This window comes from Rhea americana, unplaced genomic scaffold (genome assembly GCF_003343005.1).
Source record: "Rhea americana isolate MKP2758 unplaced genomic scaffold, rheAme1 scaffold_37, whole genome shotgun sequence".
NCBI lineage: Eukaryota > Metazoa > Chordata > Aves > Rheiformes > Rheidae > Rhea > Rhea americana.
In genome coordinates this window covers 24560-31588 of record NW_028186501.1, presented here as the reverse complement: position 1 = coordinate 31588, position 7029 = coordinate 24560, and positions in this window count along the sequence as shown.

Genomic DNA, 7029 nt, shown 5'->3' with positions numbered 1-7029 from the left:
CTGTTGGGCTGATTGTGTTGAACTTTTATGTCCTTTTAACTTGCGGAAATGTAACAGAAACATTTCCTGTGCTGCACTGGCTGAGATGCAATGAGAAACCACAATGCTTATTTTTGGCAGTGACACAACAATATGGAAACAAATTTGTTGTAGAGGCTTTAAGGAGAAATTTGCAATAATTTCAGCGGAAGCATTTACACATACAGCTGGATGGATTTTCTTTTGTATATCCATTGTTTCGAATGTCTTGCTTTCCTAACATTGTCAGTCCTGGTGATGTGTGTATAGCAAGAAATGGATGATCACAGCTTTCCTGTTCTGCTATAATTTGGGGCAATTATGTAGCTATTCAGGGCCTGCAGAAAGGCCATGAAGTACTGTACATGTCAACACTCACTCGTGCTGCTGTGGGCAAGAGGAAGCACGTTTGGAACCAGCCTTGCTGAGCATAGGCTGCATTTTAATCACATGAGTGTGGAACCTTCTGCCTGGGTGATGAGTTCAGCTGTAAGGATGGGTGATATTTGCCCATAGCTCAGAGATGAATGAGGTTATGCGGCTGCCAGGAGTCCTTGGCTCTCTGCTTGTCTTCCGGACGTGTCCCAGCTGGCCTCTCACATCTCGAGGTCACTTTCACCTTAGGAAATGCCTCTGGAAGGTTGCTGAGCATCTGCCCATTTCTCACTTGTGCATACCTGCTGCCAGCAGCAGTGCGAAGCCACCAAAAGCAGCGGCAGAAAGGCAGAGGCTCCCAGCTCACTGTCAAAATACTCAAGGAATGAGGGAGAGTTCTGAGCATCCCTAGCAGGATGCTTTCCCAAAAGGACTGGAAGTTGACACAAGTGGGCTTATGCATGGAGCAGGGAATAATACTGGTTTTGAGCTAAAGCATATTAAAGTGGTCTTTCTGTCACAAGACTCAGCCTAGCTTTCCCTCCCCGTACAGGAGACTGATGTCGGAGACCGTGATTTCATCTGGGCACTATTTGCTAGTAACAACGTGTGCACTGACCTAGACAACTCATCTGCATATCTGGGCTAGCCTGGAATAGCTCAGATTCAAGTGAGACTTCCTTTTGGTTGGTCTCCCTGAAAATTGGTATCCTCTGCCACTGAAGCTGCATGGGATTGAAGCATCACATACCTTTCTGTTAGTGACCCTAGCCGATTTCCTGGTGAAGAAAAGACACCAGTGCTCTTGCTTATTTTCTCATTCCCTTGCTTCCAAAGAATAAATCCAGGATTATTTTTGATCCCTTAAATCTCATTCAGTTAATTTTAATAGTGCAGCTCATATTCACATATAAAGATTAGATTTCTTATTTATGTACTGGATGAGGATCTTTGGCTACTGGTATGAAGAAGGTCTAATTACAGACTCATAATAGTCTGTCAAATATGGCTTTGAAGTCTACATTTTTTTTTCCTTTTGATTTACTGTTTTCTCTTGAGTCAAAGTACACAGTCAGGATTAGCTGATAAAGTAACTGTAATGTCTCAGAAAGAAAGTTGTTTACGGTTATACTGACTAATAAACCCCTTCGTAGCATGTGAATAGCAATTGCATACATACATTYATTCAGGATGTTTTTGTGCAGATGTTGACAGTCTTGTTAGGTGTCAGTCTTCTGTGGCTCATAATTTACATTTCATTTTGAAAAAAAAATGGTGTAGCTGCTTCCAGAAACACCTCCTTAACTTTAGCACGGAGGTTCTGCTCGGCATCCCTGAGGATGGCACCAGTGTGAAGTTGTTACTGAAGCAGCAACATGAACACTTGTGCCAGGGCCAGCAGAGGCACCTGCTTCYGTGGCCATTGGCGACACCTGTTGAACTTTGTAATGCTCTCAATTGCTCTCCACTTGGCCTTTCTCCACCTTTACCTTTGGTAATATTTCCAATACAATAATTCTGCAGGGATAATGGAGGATGGCCTTGCGTGGGGTAAGCATCTTATTCATCCTGCTACTGCAGAAGAGCTGGTAGCATTTGTTGCAGGGCTACGGTGAGAGAGGGAAAGCATATCACTTTGCAAGACCAGCCAAACCGCTGGAGAGAGCTGCAGAGGAGCCCATCAGAGCAGAGGTGCTCCTAGACACTGATGTTTATTTCAAATGGTGTTTAGCAACTCTTTTTTTTTAATGACACAGCCTTTACAGTCTTTTAAAATCTATTAAGTCATGCATCCCGCATGAATTATTTGTCAGGATTTGTATAAGTTGGAGTATGAAAGCTTGGAAGAAAAACTCTCWGCTGCCTTAGATATTGCAGAAAAATCCGTGAAGTCAACATTCTGCTGATATATTATGTTTGAGATGGAGAAAGAAACAAATCAAGCAAACTGACTGCTGCTTATACAACTGGTGCTCTATTTAATTCCTGTAGACCACTCCCCATTCCTACAGCAATTGCAGGGAAGAGTTCCCTCGTGTGGATAAAAAAATCCCACTACAAAATATGTTTTCTGCATTTTCAGACTTGGTTACAGAGCTGAAGGATGTCTCGTATTGGAATGGGTAAGACCTCTGCAGCGTGCACAGGGATGTGCACCTCAGCCACTAGAGCAAAGACATGCATTCAAAAAAGCCAGTAAAGTCTGTTTCTCACTGTTTATGGGACTGAAAAGGCTACTTAAGTTTTTTTTTTAAACTATGAGTGCGTTTGCACCCTTTCCTCCAGACCTCCATCTAAAAGCCACAGACTTCTGTTGTAATGAACTTAATGGCACAGGCATCAAAATTTGTGATAAATAGATAAAAAAACTTATTGAGTACATTATGTACATTACTCAAAAAGTAAATGACCTTGTTGCCAGAAGGAAAACAAATAATTTACCTGCAGGATCTAGACTTCCATGGTTACCTAGGTATCGTAGAATCATAGAATCAGTAAGGTTGGAAGGGACCTCTGGAGATCATCTAGTCCAACCTTCCCGCTCAGTAGGGTCACCTAGAGCATGTTAGACAGGGTTGCATCCAGGCGGGCCTTGAAGATCTCCAGAGAAGGAGACTCCACAACCTCTCTGGGCAGCCTGGTCCAGTGCTCCGTCACTCTCACAGTTAAGAAATCCCCCCRCTCACGTTCAGGCGGATGACCTGACTACAGTTGGTAGAGATCAGATATACTCAGCACTGTGACTGTACCCTCAAAAAATGAATGATTTCCTACAGAAATGAGAGAAAATGGTTTGTAAAATTTATGATAAGGCGAAGTGTAAACAAAAAGAAAGGGAGGGGGAATGAAAATGAAAAATCATTTCAAAAATGGTTACTAGTAGCAAAAATTAATTAATGACATAAAAAAAACACTATAGCAAAAATGCTCATCCCACTTAAAAAGTGAAATGAAGTCACAAAAAAATACAGTGAAAAGAGAAAAGAAAGAGATTATTTAAAAGCAAAGCAACACTTTCATATTAAAAGATATAAGTACAAAGTACAGCTAAGGAAACAAAGTGTATTGGAAAACTATGACTGGAGGAGTGGATGAGGACAACAACTTTTAACGTACTGATGGAAAAGACATTCTAAGCACAGTGTAGGCCCATCACTAGCTGAGGCTAATAAATTATTAATACAATGCAGAAAAGGCATAAAAACTCAATCAATGTGTTTGCTGTGAATTTTCAAAGCAGCAGGATGAAGTACTTGCGTATCTCAGAGCAGAGTGTAGTTCTTTCCAGGCTATTAGGAAGTATGGAAAATGATAGGAAACATCTGTTATAAGCAAGCTGGCACATGTAACTGGTATGCAAGAATCCAAAAACAGGCTGCTGMTGTCTTTCCCATTGATACTATATTTTAATATGTTTTAGAATTAAAGAGAAATTCTAGTCAAGATGTATAACAATGTAGCTCAATATTAGCAAAGAGTAAGCAARATGACCCAATTAACACATCACAAATCCTCAGCAAGATAATGAAAAACACTGTTTCAGTCAGTAAAGAATCAAATAATGGGACTACAATGAATGCCATCAGCATGATTTAGTAGGAATTGGGTCTTGTCAAACAAAACCCGATTACTTTTTTTTGAAGGAACTTACAAGTATAGGTGATAATAACAACTATACTTTACTGGGGTTCTGTAGAAATCAATAGTAAGCATGACGCTAATTAATATCATAAAAAAGTTCTTCAAAAATAAACTTTAAAAGTTACAGCTATTAGGATTTATGGACGACATTACGCAAAGGCCTAAACCTAAGGATAAAGAATACAGCTACAAAATGAGGAACTGTGATCTGCACAGCAGTAATGCTCTGGAGCATGTAGCAAATAGAGTGGGGAAGAAATCATGCAGAGCAGGACCAAACAAGATGCAGGAATGCAGCTGTTGTAACAGAGAGGTGTTTTTACCTCCTTACTTAATAGTAAGACCAGCTCTGTAATAATGTGTGTATTTTTGGTTTCCCTGCTTGCAGAAGAATGTTGACTAATTGAAGAAGGGTTTCAGTGAAGGCATGATAATTGTTTATAAACTGGAGAAAAATGCTTTGCAGCAAAAGACTTTGTGAGCCCAGATAGTTTACCTTATCAAGGACAGAGGGGGAAAAAAAATGAGAGAACTTGATAACAATGTAAAAGCAACTTTAGAGAAAATACTGAGTAGTTCTGATGATAAGCTCTTTTCTAATAGAAAAGGGCAGATTAAAAAAATATATCTAAAGATGTACTATGTTAATTAGAAATAATTAATTTCTCTGTCAATATTACTTCCACTTATTGGAATTGTTAAATTAGAATTAAATTAATAAAAATGAAGGTGACAGACTTTCGAAATAAGCTACAAAGGCAAGCAATGAATTTGCTATCTCTTCAAGATTTCAGATTTCAAAAAAAAATGCTTAGAGTGTTGGACATGACACATGTAGGGTGTATGAATGATACTCTGTAGCTGGGAACCAGATATAAACTGAAAAAAAGTTATTTCTGCTCTTGAAAAGGAAGGGGGAAAAAGAGGTGGGGAAGAAGGAGAAAGTGTGCTGGAACATCAGTGAGATGCTCAGGAGCCAACACAAACAGCATTTGACGAAGCAGTTATGTTCTACTACTCCATGCAGTGGAAATGGACAGAGGACAGAAAAAGTGTTTCAACAAATATGCAAAAAAAATCGAGCCTTTTAATAACTTTTTTATTAACTAGGGAATTTTAGTGTGTCAAACTGGCTGTTGCTACTGCCAGAGCAGTATTCTTATGGTGATATTAAACAAACGGTAACAGCTTGTCTAAGTACAGAAAAGAAACGCTGCTGAAATAAATTATCTATGAATAAGAAAGCAGAAAGGAACTCTAATATTAGAACATCAGATAAAAAGAAAACATGGAGAAGCCCACTGCTGTAGGTTTTTTGTACTGTTCAGTGCACTTGAAGCAGACTGGCATGCACCAGTGACCAGAAGTGGGTGGCTTATTCACAGAGCGCGATACCCCATTCCCGCTCCTCTCTCCCTGGCCCCACAGCAGTCCTCTCTATGTCCTTGGAATAGCATTTCTCTCACCAAAGTGTATTGAAAGACAGCACATACATTTGACGATGATGGATTTTTCAATGACACTCAGAGCATCAGATGTGTTTGTTCATTAGAAAATCACAACCAAATTATTAATATTTCAAATACAAATGTGACCGATTCATTGATAAACTCATACAGCACTCATACAGCAACATGAAGTGTTAAAAAATTATTAAAATATTCCCATTTTGGAAATATACTCATTTTAAAATACTAGTCTATAGGAGCAAATCATTTGGGCATTTAAACTATGCTACCTAGGAAACAAAGCTCAAAAATTATCTTATTCTAATAGTTAATTGTTCCACTTATTACAAAAGCTTTCATTCACTATTTCCAGTCAATCTCACCACAACCTTACTCAGTCTAACAACTGGCTGCCTGGCTGAACTGAACAGATTTTGTTTTTCAGTAGTGAAAAAAAAAATCTCTCTTGTAATGCTTCTTCTACAGATCTGCCATTGTATTCAAGGGGAAAAAAAAAAGGAATAGAGAACATGAATTCACAAAACTAGCAAATGTCATCTAGTCCAGTGTGTGAATGACAACAGATGACACAGTAGCTCAGTGTCCAGTTTCTAGGTCAGATGTATGCATCCCAGTAACTGCCCCAAAAGCAGCTGCCTCGCTAAGACTCCACCAAAGCCAGGAAACCTCAGCAATGGTGAGGGGTTATATCAAAAAATATTTTTTCTTACTGCAACGTAYGGGGCGGGGGGGGAGGGGGCTCAAGCCAGTCACACCACTGTGTCTGCAGCCCTCTAGCCAGTCTATCCCCCCCCACACACACACACACAAGGCATGGACATACCGGACCTAGTCCACCAAAGAGTGGTCGAGCTGATTAAGGGCCTTAATGCCCTTTATATGAGGAGAGGCTTCGAGAGCTCAGATGGCTCAGCCTGGAGAAGAGCTGGCTCCAGTAGGGCCCTCATCAGTGTGTATAAATATCTAGTGGGAGGGTGTAAAGTAATGGAGCCAGACTCTTCTCAGTGGTATCAAGGACAAGAGTCCATAGGCACAGGCTGAAATATAGGAAATTCCTTTGAAACATAAAAAATAACTTTTTTACTGTGAGGGTGATCAAACAGTGGCACAGGCTACCCAGAGAGGCAGTGGGGTGCATCCTTGGCGATATTCAAAGCCCAGCTGGACACTGGCAGCCTGCTCTAGGTGACCCTGCTTTGAGCAGGTGGTGGGACCAGGTGATCTCCAGAGGTCCCTGCTGACGTCAGCAGTTCCATGATTCTGTAGCAGGCCTTGGTATTACCGTGACCTACTCTGAGGGCTCCAGATGACAACACACTAGTGGAAACCAGAGAACAACTGTAACCATTTTTACAGGACTTCTCAAAACCCATACCAGGTATTTGAAAATGTTAAAAAAAAAAAAGGAAAAGCAGAACATCACATTTTCATAGAAGCGTTTTGGCCTAGTACACTGACATTTCAAATGCTGCACTTCCCTCTATCTAACGCAAGACCAGATCCACAGGCGGCGGCGGGGAAACGC